The following is a 21,085-nucleotide window of genomic DNA, read 5'->3' as shown; positions in this document are numbered from 1 at the left end:
TCCATCCATCCATGCACCCATCTGCTCATCCATCCATCCATCTATCCATCCAGCCACCCATTCATCCATCTATCCATCTGCTCAGTAGACATATATTGAGCTCCTACTGTGTGCCAGGGATGCTGTGTTAGGCAATGGAGATGCAAATAGGCATATGCTCAAAGTTGGGTGGTTGTGGCAGTAGACTGGAGGAGACAGGGAAACAGATGCCAACAGGGCTGGGGACCCACAGGAAGGAGGACTAACTCTCCAATGCTGTCACTCCCCTGGGGGCAGGAGGGAAGGTTTCCCAGGAAGTGGATGGGGCTGGCTAGTTAAGTCTTGAGGGAGTGTGGTGATGGGGATGGCAGCTGGGCAGGAGAAGGGGCTCCCTCCTGAGAGCTCGCTGTGGCCCCGGGAGCTGGGACCCCTGTTTGGCCCAAACATACAGGGTGGCAGGCTCTTGACCTGCCTGTCCCTGTGTCTGCTGCACAGCTTTGGGCTACTCGCGCATGTGCATGAGCTCACTAAATGCTCAGGACCCCCCTCGGAAGCAGGTACTGTAGCATCATCCTCATCCTCCAAGGGGGAACCGAGCCCTGGGGCGGGGGTAGTGGCTTGTCCAGCATCACACAGCTAGGAAGCGATGGAGCCAGAATCTGAACCCAGGAGTCAGAATCAAAACCGGCTTTGCTGGAAAGGGCTTGTCCGCTTGTGTGGTGACACCGAATGCTCACAACAGCCCTGCTAGGTGGACTCCGGCCCCATTTTGCAGAAGGAAACGGAGGTTTAGGGATGCATGTGGCAAAGCCGCGCATCCTCCTGAGATGCTGAGCTCTTTCTACAGCTCCAGGCCAGGAGTCAGGACAGCTGTGTCGGGGGCCGGGATGGGGAGAGGGCAGAAGCCCCGCCCCATCTGATCTGAACAGTGATGAGGCCCCTGAAATTGGCCAAGGGGTGAGGGGAGGTCTACGTACTCTGCCCCCTACCAGGCAGGACCCTGCCAGCACGGTGGACAGTGGGAGGCTGGGCACAGATGCCCCCTGGGTCTAGGCGAGGCCCAAGGGGCTTTAGGCTGGAACTTTGTCTAGGGACGGGTTTCTGGGCAAGATGAAGCCACTTCAGGCCCACTCCCAGAGCTTGGGTCTCTGCAGCCTTGCGGGGGAGCCTTGAGGTCTAGCTCAGGGGCTGCGCCCCACGCCCGGCCCCAGGGCTCAGGGAGGCCGGGAGGGGGTCATGGTTTTCTCCTCTATTCCTCCCCTCCCGTTCCAGCTGGGGTCCCCCAGAGTCACCGTTCCCTGCCCAGCGTCTCAGGCTGGCAGGCGTCCTGAGTGAGACTCGGCCCGCCTTCCTCTGGACACGGAGGCTGGGATGGGAGGCTCGGGTGATGCAGAAGGCTGGCCCAGGGACGGGGCGAGGCGCTGAACCCTGTGCGAATGGCGGCAGGAGGCCCCCACCCATTGCATGCTGGCTCCTGCCTGACACGGCCTCCCACCCTTTTGAGTCCCAATTGCCCTGAACCAACCTCCCTTCTCTCCTTGCCCTCCTGCATCCTCCAGGAAGTGGCTGGCTCCTGACTGCTTTCTGACATGGCGCAGGTGGAAAAGCCAGCCTGGGAGCCTGTCACGCTCCCCCATCCCTGCCGCTTCTGCACAGCCCGGGACACCACCTCACGTGGCCGGCTCCCCTGAGACCTTCGGAAAGTCACCAACAGATGTGGGCGTGGGCGAGACCATGGACGTGGTTTGGGCAGCATGGATATAAATATTTTTCCCCTAAACGGCCCCAAGTTCAAATTAGTTGCTACAATTTTGTGATACCCAAACCTAATAATAACTAATAGTGTTGAGCGTTTACCAGGTAGCAGACCCTGCTGGGCACGTCTCCTGCGTTCTCTTATTTAATCCTCAACAGGAGGTGGGTACCATTATTATCCCATTTTACAGATGAAACCGAGGCTCAGAGAATGTAATTAACCGGCCTGAGTTCATTCACGTGATTACTAAGATATGGCAGTGATTCAGGCCCAAGTCTGCGGGCTCCAGGCTCCTGACAAGACACCAGCCCATGGCTGTGGCACCAGAGAGGGGGCGTCCCCTGTTCGGTCTCCAAACTCCCCAACCCAGTGTGGCTCTGCCCTGAAGCAGGCAACCAGGCAGAGACGCAGGGAGGCGGCCTGCACCCTCCCCTGTGCCAGCTGGAGGCCCCAGGGGATGACCGATCCTGCCACCCCTTGACAGATGGGAGCCCTGAGGCCCGGATCCGGGCAGAGCCGAGGTGAGGTCACCCAGAGCCTCAGGGGTCTCCTCCGCAGGCCCCTGCCTGGCCAGACAGCTTTTTTAATCCAGCCCCTCCCACCGCCCCAGATGGCGCTCATCCCATCTGTGCCGAACGGCCCGGGAGGGCTTCTCTGATGAAGACGAAGCGCTCAGTTCATAAATCACCCCTCCCACCTTCACTGCCCCTGGCCCTGGGCGTGCTTTCCGGAGAGAGAGAAAGCAGGGGGACGTGAGCGATGGCAGAGCCCCATCGGAGCAGCCCCAGCGGCCGGGCTGCTGCAGAGCCGGGAGATGTCCTGGGTGCGCCCGCCAGGCGAGGGCGCTGTGGCCCCGCAGAGAAGCCTCACCGCCGAGGCCCAGGCTCCAGCCAGCGGGGTGCCGCCCAGGAGCCAGGCGACCAGAGCCTCCACCGCCCCATCCGCCTCATCCGCGAGCTGGGGATTCTCCCATCTAACTCCCGGGTCATCGCGAGGATAGAAGACGGTCGGTGGAAGCACTTTAGGGCTGCACGGGCGTCCGCTCCTTCCCCCGCATGCCAGGCGCCCGCTAGAGCCAGCCTGTGCCTGGTCCACGGCACGGAGATCAGGGGCTGCCCTCGCTCCAGGACTCACTCAAGCCCAGTGCCATCAATAACCCGGTACTTGGAGAGGAGTGCTAGCAGCCACAGCAACCAAGTGCTCCGGGCATGCTGGGCAGCACAGAGAAAGTGTTGACCACTGGGGGCTGCCGGGGGAGCCCAGAATCTGGGGGGGACCATGTGCAGGGAGGACAGGGCAGGGCCCAACAGGGAGCCCCCAGGATAATGCCAAGCACTGCGTCATGGCCTGCACCTATAATGATCTTACTTGACCAGCATTCCCTTTTACAGATGAGGAAACTAAGGCTCCGAGGGGCTAGAAAGACCCCAGAGGCAGAAAGGGAGGGAGCCAGAACGGACAGCCAGGTCTGCCCGACTCTAGGATGCACATTCCCCTCCATCCGGGGCCCAGCTTGTCGCAGTCAAAAGGATTCCTGCCATCAGGTTCGAAGCCGAGTGGGGAAGCCTCATTTGTTCGCTGGCGGTGCCTGCTGGGCCTCTTCCCGAGACAGACGGTCTCGTAAACAAGCAGTTGGCCTGAAATCCTGGCGCGCCTGGTGATGGCACAGACACGGGGACATGGACACAGCTGGGCGGGGACACAATCTAATTAGGCTCCCTGAGAGGGTTAAGGACACCGTGCAGAGTCTGCGTGGATGCAACCGGACCCTAAATGGCAGCCTCCCTGGCCCCAGACTCAGACGTGAATGGCTGGGAAGGCCTGTCTCTGGTCTACGGGGCAAACCAGGCCAGGTGCTCGGTCCCGCCACAAGCCCCTTCTTCCGCCCCAGAACTCCGTTGGCAGGTTTCCCTTGGAGAATCTTCAAAGAAGGAAGAACCTTAGCAAGGGCTGACTCCAGCTCCCTCTTTTCCCACTGGGGGCTGCTGAGGCCCAGAGAGGGGCAGGGTCTTGCCCAAGGTCACACAGCAGGGCTGGAAGGAAGAGCTCCTGATTTGAAGCCGGCTGCTCTTCCCACCATTCAAGGTGGCCTCCACAGACTGCCATCGTCCGTCATCTTGGCTTCTGGAAGCATTTTACGCATCTTAACTCACTGAATCCTCGTAAGGGCCCCAGGAGATGGGCACTCCAGCTTTACAGATGAGGGAACGGAGGCTCAGAGAGATGAAATCACTGGCTCAAAGTCACACAGCAGGTTGGAGGAACTGGTGGGACAGGGCAGGGTTCCTTGTCCTTCGGCCTGGCTGTCCTCCACAGGTGTGGCCCTGGGGACTCTGGGCCTGTGGATCCCTGAGCGACCTGGCCACAGTCCGTGCCTCCCATGCTCCCCCCGGACCTAGGCTGGGCTCAAGCCACAGCGGAGCTCACCCCAGGCTCAGGGCAGCAGGGCCATCCTGCGGCCTCTGCACTGGGTCGGCCCGTTCACAGGGGCTGGGCCCTTTGAACTTGGGCAGGAGCGGAAGAGGGGAGGTCACTGTGCCTCAGGCACAGCTTTGGCCTCAGGACCCCGGAGTCCGAGTCCAGGGAGCACCCAACAGCGGATGCAGCTGAAGCAGGACGAGGGACTGAATTCAGGGGCCCGGAGGGACAAAGGGGCACCAGGTGCCCTGTCCTTCAGGCCCCGAGCCCTCCAGGAAAATGGCCCTGAGCCGGCCCGAGATCTGGGAAAGCAGGTGGAGGAGCGAACGAGCAGCTGTTCCAGGCCAGTGCGGGGCTCCCGGGATCGAGGGGGGAGGGTGGCAGCAGGGACCCAAGCCGTCCTTCCGGGGTGGCGGGGCCTCTGGCATCCGGGAGGTGGTGTGGGCGCTGAGGCCCAGGGAAGAAGGCAGCCTCCCAGTGGGGTATAGGCACTCGGCGGCCAGCCAGGCCTGGGGAAGGGGCTGCAGGCAGGGGCCTGGCTGCTCCCCGGGGTTCAGACCGTCCTCTCGGCCTGCCTGGAGGGCCAGGGAACAAGCTTCCTCCCAGCCGTCCTCTCGTGGTCAGTCACACCCAAAGGTGCTTCATTCCCCATGTACTGAGCACGCCGGGCGGTGGTGGGACACGCGCGGCCCTGGGCCTGGGGACAGGCCAGCAGACACCCTCTGGAGCTCCTCTGGCGCTGGCAGGTGTCCCCGTGGCCCAGCCTCCCAGAAGCCCCCTCCCCCACGCTGGCTCAGGGCCAGCGTCCCACCCGCCTCATTGTCCAGGGCGCCGCCCATAAAGTTCTGTTAAACTTCATGCTGACCAGAGCCTGCTTTTAGTTAGCGCCTACTGTATACACGGCCTTGAACTAAGGGCATACAGATCCTCACAAGAATCCTAGGAGGCACGTCTGCTCCCCATCGCCCTGTGATGGAACCGGGCTCAGAGACGGTGAGCAGCCCGCCTCAGGTCACTCAGCCAGGCCTCGACGGCCATCTGGCCTGACTGCAAAGCCCAGCTCTTAGCCCCTCAGTAGGGGTCTCTTACTCCCCTCGGCCCCTTTCACAGTCTAGAGAAGCCCATGGACCCCTTTTAAATGCATAAAATAAAATGCACAGGATTATAAAGGAAACCAATTATACTGAAGTGCAATTATCAAAATTTTTTTTTATCAAAATATTTTTTAAAAACCACATTTGTAAGAGTAATCCAAGGGCTTCTCTAGTAACACATTCAGTCCAAGATCTCGCGATGGATCCAAGAACTGTTGCAATTCCAAGCAACTGTAACCCTTTTCTGGTGCTATGAAAATATCTGTTTATATTTACTGATGACAAAAGGACAAAGATTGCTAACAGTTCTGTGGCTTGTTGCCCGTGATCAGAGTTGAAGGAAATGCTCGATTTCAGTTAAACATTAGTGAAAGTGAAGATACAATTCCCCCCCCTCACCAAGTTCACTGGTCGGTCCCTCGAGTTCCCTGTGCCCTGTGGACCCCGGACGGGAACTCCTGCCGTAGACTAACTCCATCCCGGCAGGGACGCCCCGGCCCGTCTGCGGCTCCTCCATCGGTTTGCCGATCAACAATTTCCATCCGTCCCTGGACAAAGGTCGCCCTTTCTCCTCCGCCCACCCCCAGCAGAGGGGCAGAAAGCTCGCAGCGGGAGCAAACGGGACCGCGGGAGCAGGAAGAGGAGGGGTCAGAAGCCTAAACTGACCGCAGGCGAATGTGGCCATCTTCCCGCCCAGGGCAGGCCAGCCAGCCTGGGGGGCCGGGGAGACGACCAGTGTCTGCAGATCCCCTGGGGAGCTTGCTAAGACCTGGAACCTCCAGCCTCGGGCTCTGAGATTTGGATTCTGTGGGATCAAGGAGGGGCCCAGCCATCTTTCTTTTTGGTACAGCCCTGGGGGGCTCCACCATCAGGTTCAGAGACCTCAGGGTAAGAAGCCCCCTGAGGTCTGTCTGGGAGACCGGCAGGAACAGGAAGGCTGAAAATCATGCCCCCAAAATTTGGGGGTACCCGTTCAACCAGCCACAGCCCATCTGCCGGTCAAATGCCCAGAGGTCCTTTCTCCGCCGTTCCCAGCAGCTGGAGCTCAGGTCCTCTGACATGACCCAGCATCCAGCACTTGGCCCATCGCTCCTCCCAGCCTCCCATTGGCCTTGCCCTTCCAGGGGAGCCCGAACCGGACAATGATTGCATCCCGCTGGCCTCCTGCCGGGACCAGCCCACAAGTGGAGTGTGTGGAACAGAGAGTTTCCTTCCCCGGAAAGCCCTGCATTTGCAGAGAGCCTGGGCTGCGGTGGGAGGCAGCGCGCGTCCCTGCTCCCCACAGGCATGATGGCGAATCGAATCTAGAGAAGCTGGTTGGGACCCGCTGAAGTGTCCCCTGACCAGGAGGGGGGGCTCGGGGCCTCAAGGCCACCCACCTGGCCCCAAATCACCTTCAAGGAGCAGAGGGCACACGGAGACCAGGAGGAACTGGCAGGACTGGGGGCCTGACCCCCTCGGGCTCCCGTCCTAAGGGGGCACCCACAGGACGAGGCTCATCCTTGTGGTTTTCTGGCGCATCCTTCCAGCTGGAGAGGGAGCTGCCCCAGAAAGTAACCCAGGCGTCACCCTCATCCTAGAGCCGAGGAGGCTGGTGTCCAGAGGGGAAGGGACTTGCCCAAGGGCCCACGGCACAGCCAGGACCGGACAGCACATTCCAGAGTCCCAGCCTGGGCTCTCCCAGCTGCAAGCCAAGGGCGGCCTCAAGGCACAGCCCAGGCAGGACCAGGCCCTGGGGACGTGAGCATGGCCTCGGCAGGTGCCGCCGGACTTGCACCAGGATTGGGGGAGCAGGAAGGGGGAACGCCAGATGTGTCCTCTGAGCAGACCGTTGCCGTTGGACCTTCTCCACCAGATAGAAGCCTGTGGTGGTCGGGGCTGTGTCTTACTCCCTCTGTGTCCCTCCAGGGCGCACGGGGTACTAGACAGGATACTCTCAAGTGTCACAATTGCTCCTGCATCACGGGTGCCAGGAACCGTGCGAAGTGCTGTCACAGCATCATCTGAAATGGGTGAATTATCCTCAAGTTACCTGGGATACACTGAGGCTCAGAGAAGGCAAGTAAGCTCCCCACGGTGGCCCAGCCAGTGAGGAACAGAACTGGGCTTCTGTCCCCAGAAGGCATGCTGCTGCGCAGTGCCAGGGCGCCCAGCGGGCAGTGGGCTGTTAGCCAGCACGCCCGCAAGCAGAAGCAAGCGGCCAAGAGGAACTGGCAGGAAGCATGAGTCCTGGGTTCAAGTCTGGACTCTGAAAACTCCGCAGATGCCTGCCCTCCCTCTGACCCGCGACCCCTCGCTGGGTCTCACGGAAGCTGCATCTCTGAGGCTTGGTACACCCAACCCTTCCGCCCGCCAGCTCTGCCTTCCCATCTCACCCTCCTTGGGGCCGGGAGCTGCAAGAGACCCTTTGTTTTGGTTTGTTTTTTGTTTTTCATTTTGTTTTGAGGAAGATTATCCCTGAGCTAACTACTGCCAATCCTCCTCATTTTTTTTGCTGAGGAAACCTGGCCCTGAGCTAACATCCATGCCCATCTTCCTCTACTTTATTTGTGGGATACCTACCACAGCATGGCATGCCAAGTGGTGCCATGTCTGCACCCAGGATCCGAACCATTGAACCCCGGGCCGCCGAGAAGCGGAATGTGCGAATTTAACCGCTGCACCACCGGGCCGGCCCCTGCAGGAGACCCTTTGAAAGACCTGCTAATCCATCCCCAAATACGCAGGGCTGTTGGTGGGCAACCTGGCTCGCATGCACGAGTATTTAAATATGTAATGGCTTCATGGGTTTTGAGGGGGCCTGGAAACCGGGAGGCCAGGGCACAGGTCTGAGTGGGGAGCCCTGGCAACTCCCGCCGGAGCAGCCCCCGCCCCCACGCAGAGAAGGGACCCAAGGCTCCTGGCTTCTGCTGCTGGACTCGTCCTGCGTGACCAGGTCGACAGGATAAAGCAGAGGGGGACGGGAATCTGGGAAGTGAGTAAGACGCAGAATCACGCTGTGGGGTATTGATGGGGACTGTGGGCCGGGGGGAATTTCTCTGTGGCGGGTGGACAAAGGCAACTTTGTTTCTTAAGTGCCTACTCTGAAGCTCTCACAGGATCTCCTTCGACCCTCACGCTAACCCTATGAGGCAGCCTACAGTTATGCCCAATTTACAGACAACATGATCATAAAGTGGGCAGAGGACAGGAACAAACATTTTTCCTAAGATATACAGGTGGCCAACAGGCACATGAAAAGATGTTAACATCGTTAATCATCAGGGAAATGCAAATCAAAACTACACTGAGATATCACCTTACACCTGTTAGAATGGCTATAATCACCAAGACAAAAAATAACAAATGTTGGAGAGGATGTGGAGAAAAGGGAACCCTCATACACTGCTGGGGGGAATGTAATTGGTACAGCCACTATGGAAAACAGTATGGAGATTTCTCAACAAACTAAAAACAGAAATACCTTATGACCCAACTACCCCAGTACTGGGTGTCTCTGCAAAGAACTTGAAATCAACAATCTAAAGTAACATACGTACCCCTATGTTCATTGCAGCACTATTCACAATAGCCAAGACCTGGAAACAACCCAAGTGCCCATTGACCAATGATTGGATAAAGAAGATGTGGTATATACATACAATGGAATACTACTCAGCCAGAAAAAAGGGCAAAATCGTCCCATTCACAACAACATGGATGGACCTGGAGGGTATGATGTTAAGTGAGAGAAGCCGGACAGAGAAAGACAAACACCACATGATTTCACTCATGTGAAGAAGATAAACACACAGACAAAGAGAACATATTAGTGGTTACCAGAGGGGAAGGGGGTTGGGGGGTGGCCAAAAGGGGTAAAGGGGCCCATTTATATGGTGATGGACAAAAATTAGACTATTGGAGGTGAGTGCAATTGCAGTCTATACAGAAACTGATATATAATACTGTACACCTGGAATTACACAATGTTATAAGCCAATATGACCTCAATAAAATAATTAAAAAAAAATATAGCCGAGAAAACTGGGATCAGAGAGATGAAGTGACCGGCCCAAGGCCACACAGCCGCTGAGCGGCAGACTTGAACCCAGGGCAGTGCGGCTACAAAGTGCTGTCTCCACTGCATCTCTCGGGAGCCAGGGCTGCCGACACGCCCGCTGCCGATAACCGTAAGGACCAGCAGGTGCGACGTGCCTCCCGCGGGCCAGGCACTGTGCGAAGGGCTTGACGCCTGCAATTCGCTTAACCCTCACCAGCCCCTGCGAGGAAGGCACTGTCACCCCCATTTCACAGACGTGGCAACTGAGGCCCCGAGAGGGGAGGTGGGACGCCAAGATGACAGGTGAGCGAGGGGCCTCAGCAGGGGACCCCAGAGCTGTCCTCTTCATCTAGCTCTTCTTTGCCCGAATTTAGAAAGTTCTATGACAACGACAAATAAGAATAAATAAATAAAATCAAATGCACAATCGTTGTTCCCCTGGTGCTGTGTCCCTGTCTTCCCAAGTCGGACGGGACGGCGCGAGGAAATTCTCCCCACTTAGTAAGAGAGATGAGTCAGCTCGAGGTGTGGCTTCAGTGACGCGCTCTATACACAGACACGCACAGACGCAACAGAGACGCAGCCGCACAGCACACGGACACACAGACGGACAGACACACCCCACAGACAAACGCACAGACACGCACACATACAGACACAGAGACAACTACAGCCACACGCGTACAGAGGCACGTGCACACACGCTCAGAGCCACGGCCACTGGTCACTCCCCCGCCCACTGAACGGACCAACTATAGTGTCACGGAAAGACGGAAAAGGCATTCCAACTCACTTGGCCGCTGCCAACGTCACGACTATGTTAAACAGGCAAAGCAATCTGATCTTGTTCTTACAGATCTGCAGGAAGGAGGACAAACCCCACAACCCCATTCTGATGTCTCCTCCTCAAGGACAGACGTCCTCGCTGGCCTCTAACCCAAGTCCCTCCTGCTTTACACGAATCACGACACAACTCTGGCACCAACACTCGGCTTTACAGCTCCCAGAGCCCTGCTATTTTCATGCTCTTGCTTGATCCTCATAACCATCCCGAGGCAAGCAGGGCAGAGAGGACTGGATTTTATGGGGAGAGAGGCCCCGAGACGTTAAGGAGCTTGCCCAAGATGACACAGCCGCTTTGATCTTGCTGCTGATTTCCGGCTCTTTTGAGGACTCAGGTCACTGACCAGGTCCATCAGTCTCACCTGCCTGCTCCTCTCTGCAGGGGGCTTCCTGGGGTCTCGGTCTGTCTGTGTGCAGTCGGGGGACGTCCCTGGCCCGGCCCCCTCCCTCCCGCCTGAGCGAGGCCCGGTGCAGCAGGAAGGCGTCCCTCTCCGAGCTGGGTTACCCCGAAGCTTCCCCACCGCAGGCCCCAGGGGCAGAAGCTTCCTGAGTGGATGGCCCCGCCTCCTCCTCACAGCATCCTCCGTCCCCACGGCGGGCTCACGGAATCCCCAGGGTCCAGGAACTGCCATCGGAGCCGAAACCAAGCCCCGCCCCCAGCCTCACATCCTCGGGGGTCGCTGCCCACTTCCTTCTGCCGGGTAATAAATATTAGAGACACTGGGTCGTCCCGGGGCAACTGTAATTGATTCCAGGCACCTGGCCCGAATTAGGGAGGCCACAACCCCTTCCCATAAGAGGAATAACCACAGGTATTTGGAGCCCAGGTTAAGGAGGGCAAGGACCTGAGAAGCAGTGGGACCGGGGCAGAGCTGGAGAAAAGCCTTCGAGGAAATGAATCAACTGGAAAATGCAGGGCCGGGGCCTGAGCGGATGGCCAGGGGGGAGTCCCGGAGCGCGGTTTTCTCTCCTCCCTGTGAAAAGTCCCCCAGCCGCTCCTAGGGGCCCTGATGGGGCGCATGGGTGGGAAGGAGGCCGGGAAGGGTTGGCCTTGGATGGACACGGGCCAGGGCTCAGACACAGAGGAGCCAGGAGATGCCGCGTCCCTCCGCAGAGCCTGTCACCCGTGCCACCAACACGGGGATTTCCGGGCCAGGCAGGAGGTGCTGCCAGGGAGGCTCGGGGACGAGCGAGGGTTCGGTCTCACGGAGCTCCAGGAGAGGATTTCTACCTCCTTTGGGCAAAACAAACAATGATAAGGAATGAACTTCTCCAGGGCTGTAGAATGGGACAGAAGCCCCACGCGGCTCATCCCACTGGCGGGCGCTGGGCCGACGGGCAGCCGAGGGAAGGAACACCGACGTGACGGAGACAAGGGAGGGTGTGCCAAGCACTCATCGAGAGCAGGTTGGCGCCTTTTTCCATCAAGGGCCAGACAGTAAATCTTTCAGGCTTGGTAGGCATATCGTTTCTGTCACAACCGCTCAATGCTGCCTTGTTCTAGAAAGCAGCCACCGACTGAGGCCCGGCTGTGGCCACCACCACTTTATTGACAAAAACACTGGGCCGGTCATAGTTTGCAGACAGACCCTAAGGTATATTTAGGGACTCCCCTTGGGCTGGCGTGGAGGACTCGAGGTGGACACGTTTCCCCTGTGGTGTGGGGGACAGAGAATGGGAGAGAGAACAGAGCAAGTTCCCGGAGAGCTGGATCCAGCCCTGTATTCAGGCTGTGTGGCTTCTGCCGCGTCCCAGCCCCTCTCTGAGCCTCAGCAGCTTCCCTGGGACCACGGGGGAAAAAGATGGTACCACCTCCCAGGGTCGTCGTGAGGGTCAAAGGAGGCCCTCGTGAGTGATGGGCAGGGCCCTCGGCAACCAGAAAACGCTGGGCAAGAGGTAATTAAGCTGCAGCCGGCGGGGCCCCGGCTGTGCCCCCCGGGGGGCTGGTGAGGCCCGGCTCCAGGCTCCGAGCAAGGATGCCACGGCCTGAACAGCACAGGGAGCTGTCCCACAGAAGGGGCGGAAGGAGCCAGAGGAGCTGGACTGGCCCCCACCGAGGCCGGGCCAGACCCCACTGCCTGTCTGAACCCAGGAGGAGGCCCTGGGCCGAGCCTTCGCCAAGAACTCTGGGGAGCCGGGCTCTGCCACACAGGGCTGCTGGAGGACCAGGGAGGGCTGACCCTTCGGCCACGGCCATGGCCAAGTCCGGACGTGTCTGGGCAGCCACCTGCTGCAGGCTCGGCCCCTCTCTAAGGCAACAGTGGATGACAAAGGACCCGTGCTGAGCATCACAGGCCAGGACGTGCCCTCTGACTGGCCCGCTGGGCCAGGGAGCTGTCGTGCCCGCTCTGCAGAAGCCCAACGGCAATTAGAAGGGGCCGGGAGGCTGGTGGGTGGATCGGAGTCGGCCACAGCCTTGCAGGCCTGGGGGGGAGGACACGTCACATCTATGAACTCATTGAATTTTCACAACCATCTATGACGTGGGTATAATTATTATGCCCGTTTTACAGATGAGGAAACTGGGGCACAGAGAAGTGAAGTAACTTGCCTAGAGTCACACAGCTATTAGGCCGGCATTGGAAGGCAGGCAGTCTAGTTCCAGTGTCTGGGCTCAGAGGGTGTCTAAGATGTCCTGGAGCTGGTGGGGCGAACCCTGGAACCCTCCAGAACCATGAAACCCACCGAAGAGAGTGTTGCTGTAGAAATTAGGGGGCTCAGCGACTAGTCCTTGCTCTGCCACTAACCAACTGCCTGATGTAGAGTGAGTCACTCTCCCTCCCCGGGCTCTCTGGGGAGGCGGCACACAGACTGGCCAAAGGCATCAGAGGGACCAGGCGGAACCACCTCCCCAACTCGCGATCCATGCAGCCTTGGTCTCTGGCCTCGGTGTCCCCTGGAATCCCACAGGTGGTGTGAGTGTCATTGAGACCACACGGCCTGCCACACGGAAAGGCTCCCGGGAAGCGGGAGCTGTCAGCATCATTGGTCTGGAAGCCGCCCCTTTTGCTCGCCCAGCCCAGGCCCCGAGCGAGGGTTCCGCGGCTCGCAATGCCAATGCCCAGCAAATGTCTGGTGTTGTCGGCTCCATTTCTGGGTGGCCAGGATGCAGGTACTGTCCATTTAGGAATGGAAATGGTGGCCTGAATATTTGATGAGCGGACCATTCTTTAAACCTGTAAATACAGCCCCACCTGCAGCCTCCAGGGCTAAGAAATGTCAGCAAAATAAAGGGGTCAGGGTTTAAGAAGGTTCCAATGAAACCAGGGCTCTGGGAGCGGAGGGACACTGGATCTCAGGGTGCGTGGTGCGTCTGAGCTCGGCGGGGAAGGAGGCCACGCACCCGCTCATGCACACCGGAGACGCCCTGCGGCACACGGACAGCCGTGGTGCCAGTCACCTGTGTGTCCCCATGTGGCCGGCGGGGGTGCCGAGAACAGGGGTATGGGAGGGGGCTTCAGGCCAGGCTCAGATCAGGCAAACTAGCAGCTTTTCTGCAGTTCGGGAGGATGTTAGGATAAAAGGTACCACCCTTGGGTCTGGGGGTCTGGGGTCAGGCTCAGCCTTCGCGACGCCAGCCAGCTCTGCGGCCCGGCCAACCCCACTCTCTCCACCCCGCGCCCCGTGTGCCAGGCTGTCCCTCTGCCTCCCCATCTCGGAGTCTCGTCTCTCTGTCTCGGGCTGCTCTCTCTCCACTCTCTGAAAGCGAATGTGCACACACACATACTCTGCCCACTTCCTGGAGAGGTGGCGGGCTACCCGCCGACGTCACCTGGAACACCTCCCTGGGGCCGGACATAATCCCCCAGGCCTGCCCTGGGAGTGTGACCCCCAGCGGGTGGTGACCACGTTTAATTTAGAGGCTCTGCATGTGTGAGCTGGGGGACAAAGCTGGCTTGCCAAAGGCGACCTCAGGACCGCCGGGGTCCTGCTGGGAGCAGGGGTCCTGGGGAGGCCGCCTTGCTGAGCAAAAGGAAGAACTGGCAGGTGTTTCATTTCCCTCTGGCTGCCCGTCATTAAGAAAGAGGAAGAGCCAGCAGCCCCTGGGGCAGGGTCTGGGTTTCCCGGGGCCCACGCGGGGGTGGGGAGGGGACGTCTGGGGCAGGCTGGGGAAGGAAGCTGTCCCCCGCTCCCATCTGATCCTGTCCCAAGGAACTCGTGGGACCTTGAGCAAGTGACTTCACATCTGAGCCCCTGTAAGGTGACCCCAGAGCCACCAGGGCCCTGACCTCTTCTGCAGAGCTGGGTCATGGCCAGGCGACCCAAGCCGCAGGCCCGCGCTGTCCGGAAGCAGCGCTGGGACCTGGGACGAGGGTTCTGAACTTTGCCCGAGGCCACGGCCCCACCCCGCCGCCTCCTGGCTGTGATTCATGATAGAGAATGTCACTGGGGAACAGTCCACGGGAGTCACCTCTTCTGTTGAGCATCGTATCAGGACTGTGCAAGGTCCACGCCCCGTAAGAGAGAAACCCCAAAGAGAACCTGGAACCTGTGACCAGAGGGACCGGAGTCAAGAGTTCACAGAGAAGCCACTTCTGAGCCGTGTGCCCTCGGGCGGCAGCGGCTCCTCAGCGGGGTGAAGGAAATAGGGGTGCCCTGGGAGCTGGGCCTGGCATCTGTGGGGGCTCCGTGAGGGCCCGCTCGCATCGCCGGGCTCCGGGGGGCCAGCCACACGCTTCCACGTGTTCACTGAAGCCTTCGACCACCTCGCGAGCTCTCACCACGCTCGGTTCACGGGTGAGGAAACAAGATGAGACCCCAAAGGAGCAGAGACCACTGGGGGCAGATCAGGGCCAGGGCCGGCTGGTGCGAACGCCGAGGCCCCGGGCCTCTGCCCCATCTCTGCGCCTGGGGGTTGCCATGCACCGTTTTAAGGTCGTGCTTTCCTCCGAAATACAGGCTGACAGATCCTGTGCCCGACTCTATCGTGATGCTCAAAGAAATCCTTTATCCCCAGGATGCCTGTCCTGGTCACGAGGCTACAGCTGCCCAGCCACTCCTGGAGGAGCCTTCAGGACAGCGGCAGAGGTTCAGAGGGTGGCTGGGGACTGAGAAGCCGGGGCTGTGAAGGAGTGCCCCCCACCACAGCCCCTTCAGCTCTGGAGCCAGCTGACCAGGAGAGGGCCAGTAACAAGATCTCGTCGCTTCTACAGAGCTTCATGTGGCGGACACAATTCTCCCACAAGCCTCTGTGGTAGGGGCCGCTATCCCTTTTTCAGCTGGGAAAACTGATGCTCAGAGAGGTTAAGTCACTTTCCCAAGGCCACCCAGTGAGAAAGTAGCAGGGCTGGGATTTGAACCTGGGCAGTCTGGCTCCAGAGTCTGAGCTCGTAACCACTGACAGACACTGCCCCTCTCCCGTCTGTGATGGCAGGACCCCAGGCCTGTGTAGAAGGACTGAGAGCCAGAGGCTGCAGGCCAGCCCTTTGCTAGGGAGCCCTCCACAGCCACAAGGTGAAAGTCGGGGCGCAGAGGCCACTGCCCCATGGAGAGCTGTCCTGGTGGGCGGGCTCTCCCAGAGGGACCCATCCCTTCCCGTCTTAGAGATGTCCAGGCTTGAGGGGCCCGGGCCCCAGAGTGCCCCCCTTCATGGTACAGACACGGCCCTGAGGCCGCCCCGCTCACCCAGCCGTTCTGACGTCCTCGGCATTACGGGCGGGCTGCTCTTAAGATTCTGGTTCACTCCCTGCAGCTCACCTCCTGGCTGACCTGTGGCCGGGGCCTCGGCTCGGCGCCGACAGTCAGGCCCCCACTCCCGAGGTCACCGGGCTGAATTCATCCGAGCACCGATTTACCCTCACACCACCACTATCAGTGTCCTCGGGTACAGATGGGGGTTCCAGGAGGGGACGCCCCCTCCCCAGGGCCACACAGCTTGGAAGGCGAGAAGCTGCACCCCCACGGCCGCCCTGGGGCTGCGCTGGCATGGGTGATGGCTCAGGAGGCCTGGGGGTCGGCCTGTGGGCTGCACAGCTTGTCCGAGATGGAGCCACAGGGCCCAGACTGGATGATGGGCTGGTGATGTGGGGGCTCCAGAAAGGCAGGCGGCCCCTCCCTCACCGCCCATCACCTTCCCAGCATCACCCCTCAGGCCAGGACCGTCCTTGTCAGGTTGGAGGAGCAGGCAGAGAGCTGGGAGGGGAGCCGTCCCTCAGCAGGCGGAGGACCCGGCCCTGAGGCTGCCACTTGTCCCCTGCCCAGAGACAACTTGCCCCTGAGTCTCCAGAGCACAATGGGACACCCTCGTCCTTCTCCCCCCGCCATTCTGGCCTCCAGACACCAACCATGGAGACTACAAATATCCAGCTCTTGCTGAAGGGGTCCTCTGCCCTCTTGCCATTTACTTACCCCAGCCACATCCTCACAACAGCTTACAAGTCCCCCCCAACTCACTGCGCTCATCTCCAATCACCCTCCCCCTCCATCACCCACTCCAGGCAGCTCCAGCCACACAGTATGCACATTCCTACCTCAGGGCCTTTGCACCTGTGGGTCCTTCCCCTGGGAATCTCTTTCCCTCAGATATTCCACGTGGCATGTCCCCTCACTTCATTCTGGTCTCTGATCCAATTCCTCAGGGACCCTTCCCTGACCTCCCCCACCCCCACTCCCCACCCGCCTAAAATAGCCCCTCTTGTTTTTGACGCTTATTTCCAACAACGTTTTCTTCCTGTGATTTATCTTCTCTCCCCTCCCTTGAAGGCAGCAGCGACTCTATCTGGTTCACTGCTGAGTCCCAGCGTCCAGCACAGGGCGCCACAGGAGTAAGTGTCAGCGGATGTTTGGGGAAGGGCAGAGAGGAGGGAGGGAGGGACGGAGGGACGGAGGGAGGGCGGAATCTCTGCGTGGGCCTCTTTCACACATTTCTGATTTCACCCCTGCATCCTCTGTTGAAAGATGCAGGACCAGCTACATGTTTTATGGGGCCCACGACACAGGAGAGGTCTCTTATTCAAAAGTTATTAAGAATTTCAAGCAGAGCCTTAAACCAAGTGAGGGGCCTTGCTAAAAGAGGGCCCTGTGCAGCTGCCCAGGTTGCACACCTGTCAAGCTGGCCCTGGGGAGCTGTTACAACCATTTCCACTGTGCTGCTCAGGGATCGTAGGATCAGAGAGGTGCAGTGGCTTGCCCAACATCACACAGCATTACTCTATGGCTTAGAACCTCACAAACTCTCCCTCGTTAGTGCCCACAGGGGCTACAGAAGGAATCCTGTCACCCCCACTTCTGGAAATCTGGGGACTCAATTCAGAGAAGAAAATGAGAGAGCAAAACCACCTGTAAATGTCCTGTTTTACCTAACACATTCATGAGATGGAGATATAGATATATATATATATATATATATATATGTATACATATTTGCATTTCACTTCAAAACATATCCACAGTTGTTTTTTGTTTGTTTTTGCTGAGGAAGATTAGCCCCAAGCTAACATCCATGCCGGTTTTCCTCCACTTTGTATGTGGGTGCGGCCACAGCACGGCTGATGAGCAGTGTAGGTCTGTGCCCAGGATCCAAACCCACGAACCTGGGCTGCCAGAGCGGGGTGCACAGAACTTAATTTACACCCCAGGGCCGGCCCCCACAGTTGTATGAATATAAAAATAAGGTCACATCTTCCCAATCTTTGGGGAGTATTGCTGTTCTGTTAGGACGCCCGGGCTAATCCTGAGACGCTGTGACCGCGGCAGAAGATTCCAGCTCAGGCTGAGCGCCCACCCTGCACCAAAACCTCAGTGCCGCCCTCGGCCCTTCCTCCCTCCTGCCGGTCCGGGGAGCCCTCCTCCAGGACGGCCTCAGGCCTCGATGGGAGAGACGCCCCATCTCATTCTCCCAGCAGAGACAGCGGGGCGCCCTGGGGTTCCCTCCCCGGGGGACGTGCCTCGGCTGTTAGCGGCAGGTGGGGCGTCCTTACCCTGCTCCCCGGCCAGGCCCCCTCCGCACTAATTGAAACACGTGACGGTTTGACTAAGCTGGGGAGGGAGGCGCCCTGGGGGTCTCCAGGGTGGGGCGTGGCGTCGGGGGTGGGTGGGCCTTGGCAATGGTATTGCCACGGAGGGCTGCGCGTGTGACTGAAACGCTGTTTGCTTTCGGGCGTTGCTTTCTGCAAAATGATGTCTTAGTCCAGCATCCAAAGAGTCTAAGTCTGTTGTGCTGCCGTGTGTGTGCGCGTGTGTGTAAGTGCAGGCATGCGGTGAATATGACGCTCAGAGGGTGTGTGCAAGTGTGAGCATGTTCCCGGCTCAGGGGACAGGAGTGGGAGGAGGGGTGAAGAGAACACAGCATATCACCCTAGAGCCAGGCCACAGGGTCTCGGTTTGAGAAGGGGAACAAAGACGTCTGTTTTCCCATGCAGCTCCCCCAGCCGATCAACGCTAATGAGGCGGACGGGACCTCCCCATAACGTCCTAATTGCTGTGAACACACTTCACAGGGGCCGAGAAGGAAACGGGACACCTGCCGCCCACTTTCACGGCGATGATGGTCCGTGGGTGACTCTGAGCCTTCCCCCACCGAGGCGCCAGGATTCCCTCAGGGCCCCGAGATGCCCAGACCCCGGGATGACGGTGTGACGGGGTGGGGTGCTGGGACTCCCACATGGGCTGCTTCCCCTGCCTCATTTAGGGGAACATTGGCTGGTGTTGGGGGCTGGGGGAAACTGAGGCAGGAGGCCAAGGAGGATGTGGATACCTCGGGAAGAGACCCCCAAGTGGGGCCCTGAGCTGGGCTTGAGGAGTGGACAGACCACTCCGTGCCGATGTTGACCCACGGCTGCCGGCTCAGGCGCCAGTCCTGGGCCCCCGTGCCGCCTTAGCTCCTGGCCTTTATGATGGACCTTATTTTAAAGGTGGCGCCAGAGAGCCGGCGAGCTCACAGCAGCCACTGCTATGCCATTAGGTTCCCCCTGCCTGCTGTACCCACAGCCAGACGTCTTGGGAAACCAGTGAAGCCATTAGGGGACCCTCAGCTGCCTGGCGGCGGGATGGCCACTTTGGCCAGGTGACAGGCACAGGGACTTGCCACAAGGCCTCATTCATGCACACAAAGGAACCCCCCACCCCCCCACCAAGAGAGAAGCAGGGGGCCGGGGGAGCAGGCGCCAGCGCCGTCTCCCTTCCCTGCGTCCGTCCCACTCCCATGTCATCATCCCAGCCCCCCGCCCCCCGAAACGCTGTCCGTCTGCCTACGGGCCCGGCTCCTCTTCCAGAAGGCTGTTCTTTGTTCTTCCTGTCGGCCGGAATCTGAGATTCCCCGTCTATTAGGGAGCTTAAAGGCCCCTAAATCATACCCAAAAGGGCTGAAATGATACCAGATATTAGGTGATATTGGTTCATTTTTATTCTTTATACCCAGGTGATTTCTATTTTTTTCTTACAAGGGACACACATTGTTCACATAATTAAAACAATTGTGAAAGGGCCGTGTAAACCGCACTCTGAAGCTGCTGGGATGCTGGGCGTGGAATACACGTTCCCCACGGTCCTGCCTAGAGAGCCCCTTCTCACCCTTCAAGCCCCAGCTTGACGCCTCCTCAACCACAAAGCCTTCCTTGATTTCTCCAGCCTAGGCAGGGGTCCCTTCTGTTTAGTTCCAATACCCTCGTTTTGCAGATGAGAAGACAAGGCCCAGAGAGGGCCAGGGAGCTCCTTGGGCCTCACAGCAAAGTCACGGTGGAGAAAGCCACGCTGGAACCCAGACAGGCTCCTTCTAGAGCATCCAGGAGGAGGAGGGGCCTCTCAGCTCCCCTTCCTCCCCTGGAGCCAGCGCCTGCCCCCCTCGGAGACAGCTTGACCCCGTCTTTGCTCCCCGGGGATGAGCCAGGGCGCTCTTCTCCCGGCCTCCAGGGGCACGGATCAGGGAGGCAGGGCATGCGCGGCAGAGAAAGGCCTGGTTGTTGCTGCACAAAGGGGAGGGGGACAGGAAGCCCCAGGGCCTCCCGCCCTCTCTGGAGCTCAGGCCGTCTGAATGGCCCCCTCGAGGGCAGGCAGGCCTCCCTGCCCCGGGCCCTGGCTGGCTGGCCGGGGGCAGGCCCGGCTCACAGGGGGCCACGTGGCCCTGGGTCCAAACTTCAGCTTTCCCACCGAAGAGCTGTTGCCTCCCACACCTGAGCCTCCTGTTGGCAGAAATCCTAACATCAGAGAACCCCCTGCGTAGATCGAGCGCTCCCAGGAGCCGGGCCCCGGCGAGGTCCTGTGTCCACCCTGGCCCGTCTCCATGACTGCACTCTGAGGCCACCATGATCACGCCCACGTCCCAGGTGGAAAATCGAGGCTCACGGGGAACGAAGCCGCTTCCCCAAGGTCAAGAGCTAGAAGAGACCAAACCAGGACTCGAGTCTGGACATATCTGGGGGTAATGAGCCCCACTCCAAGGCAGCTGCGTGGACTGGATGAGCTAACTGACAGCCCGAGTGCTCCGGGGATGGTAACGCACCGGACGTGACAGCTTTTCCCCGTTCTCATTTCACCACGAGGGTACGCACCCACTGTGGTGAATCGGAGTGTGGAACCAGCCAGCCGAGGGGCCGTAGGGAGGCGAGACATCCTGGCGGCCTGCCTGGAGGTGGCAGATCCCCTGGCAGCCCCTACCCCGGAAGGCCCAGGGCCCAGACTTACTCCTGGCCAGAGAGCACCAGAGAGTAAATATTATTTCTCCCTCCAGCTCAAACCAGACCAAGCTTATCTTTCCCACCGCAGCCCAGAGAAAGGGAAGCCGTTTGCTGCTTTGTCTTAATTGCAGGCTCAGAGCTCTGCATGGGGACACCAGTCCTCTGGAGGAGCCCCTTAAAGTGGTCTGGTATTTGGCAGTGGCATCAAAGACACTGGCTCTGCGCTGGGCTGTTTGGCTTTCGGGCTGGGGGCCCCATCGGGGAGAAGGCAGGCTGGGGCTCAGGGGCCGGTCTGGGGCCGCCCCTTCTGCACGGGGCCTCCCACCCTCGCCCCAGGGCAGAG

The 21,085-nt window shown here is 59.4% G+C and overlaps 1 protein-coding gene across 3 annotated transcripts in view; it reads right to left on the bottom strand.

The window, feature by feature from the left end:
• The window catches only part of TSPAN18 (tetraspanin 18), a 168,224-nt gene that overhangs the window by 23,311 nt on the left and 123,828 nt on the right, over positions 1 to 21,085 (bottom strand). The window lies entirely within an intron of this gene.

Source organism: Equus quagga, chromosome 17 (assembly GCF_021613505.1).
Source record: "Equus quagga isolate Etosha38 chromosome 17, UCLA_HA_Equagga_1.0, whole genome shotgun sequence".
Lineage (NCBI taxonomy): Eukaryota > Metazoa > Chordata > Mammalia > Perissodactyla > Equidae > Equus > Equus quagga.
The sequence above is the reverse complement of the archived record's forward strand: the minus strand, read 5'-3'. Positions and strand labels throughout refer to the sequence as shown.